The following is a 2103-nucleotide window of genomic DNA, read 5'->3' as shown; positions in this document are numbered from 1 at the left end:
TGGTGGTCACGTCCTGCACATTCCTCATGTCTCCTCTTTAGCTCTCCACACTTTACCACAGAGACCTAGACAAAGGTTCATCAGGAAGATTGATCCTCTGTATGAAACCAAATTAAAAAGCAGGCTTTTAGGAAAAGACAGGCTGGAGCTGCCTTGTGCTAGTGACACTGTGGGACTGCTCTCTTCTGGGAGTGTCAGGCCTCTCCCAACCATGTGGAGTGCTATCTGGTTGCTCTACTGGAGCCTGGACTTCAGAGAGCCTGTTCAGGTAAGGCCACTGTTATCTGAGCCTGAGCTTGTCACCTCACAGCCCAGACATGCCTTCACCCAGGAAGACAGGTTGCCCAGAGCAATCATGGTCTCCTTGTCTACACACTCCATATTTTTTAAAAGAATTATTTATTTAATTTTATTTATCATCACCATCATTATTTTAATTCACAAGGGAGCAACAGACAGAACATGGGAAAGTAAGAAAGCAAACCTACGGGTTCATGACTGAAACCGTGGGAGAGTTCCACACCTCTACCACCATACCACCTATAGACCTCTACACATCTCATCTTAATCATCACCCCACAGCAACTACCATGGGGATTAAGCCTTTCACCTGCACTGTTGTGCAACTAGCCAGGTCTCTGGGACTTCCCAAGACCACCTTGTGCACATGGTAACCACAGTACAACAGGTGAACACCAGCTACTGATAAGAACTATACCACAGAACAGAACTTGTATAGCCTCATTCCCACTGTGACCCATAGCCTGGTGAACAATGCAGCAGTGGGTCTTTCATACTTGGGCAACTCAGGTGTCAAAGGTGATGTCCTTGCCCACAAACCACCAGGACCCACCTAGTCAAAGCTGGAACCTAAGCAGATCAAGATGAACGACTAGGAGAGTGTCATTCTCTCACTGAGCATGGACCCGCCACCAGCCACTAGGAGGGGAAGGGAATGCAAACTCGCTCCAGGAGAGCTTCGTTCACATCAGACTCAGAATTTTTGGTGTTGAATAAAGATGTCACTGCTCACCTCAATGGTGTTTAAGCACATCTTCTCTTTTTGGGAAAAAGTGACTTAGAGTGACTCTTTACGTCACTTTTAAACAAAAACCACACCCAACAAAACTGGTTCCCAAGAAGACGGTTCACAGGGTTTATAGTTTTCTTACCAACAAATGAAAAGTGAAAGGATAGAAATAAAAGTAGATAGTACAATATTCTCTTCACTGCTAACAGATGGGTGCGCCTGTATAAAGTCTTCCAAGGAACTGCTTTGAACTGTTTTCCAGCATGGCACAGCAGGAGTTCCCAGCTTGCTACTTTCAGGCTGAGTTTTGAATTAAAATATAAACTCAAGGTGCTGATTCAGTGATGAATGTCTCCAGGTGTGGATAGTGTGGTCCACACCTGATGCAGACAGATCTCCCAGAACTAGGTTCTTGGAAGGACCCACAGGGGACATACCACTGCCCCAAAATGACCTAATTTCTAATTGGCTTTGAAATTTAAAGAAAGTTTTAGGTATAGAATCAAGAAAAGCTAGTTTTTAGATATAGAATCAAGAAAAGCTAGTTTTCTGGAGAACATAAGCTAATTCATACACAGAAATCTATGAGCATGGTTTATCACACTGACAGATAGAACATCAGTACTATCCTCTATATTTTTGTTTAATTTGTGGTTGTACTGACACTTTTGATTTCTATCTTCCATATTCATGTTTTTAACATTTCAGAAGATCTAGTAAAGTGTAATTAACTAGCACATGATCAATGTAGCATGGAGAGAACACAGAAGAACATTCCAAATGTACTTGACTATCCTGAGGATTATCCTTCAAGCATTTTATATTTTCCCACCTTTCTAACTGGTCTCCATAAAAAGAAAAGTGATTATAAAGCACTAAGCAAATAATTAATTTAAATGGTCTTTAAAATTGTTTCTGGAGGGTGCATGAGAGAGAGAAAAAGAGAGGAACCCTCCTCCCAGGATGATCACACTACAATCCCTTCTCTATTTCTCCTTTTGGGAATTGGGCACATATGTATGTGTGCATGCGCACACACACACACACACACACACACACACACACAGTGTGTT

Source organism: Tupaia chinensis, unplaced genomic scaffold (assembly GCF_000334495.1).
Source record: "Tupaia chinensis unplaced genomic scaffold, TupChi_1.0 Scaffold000648_1, whole genome shotgun sequence".
NCBI classification, from domain to species: Eukaryota; Metazoa; Chordata; class Mammalia; order Scandentia; family Tupaiidae; genus Tupaia; species Tupaia belangeri.
This window is presented reverse-complemented; position numbering follows the sequence as displayed.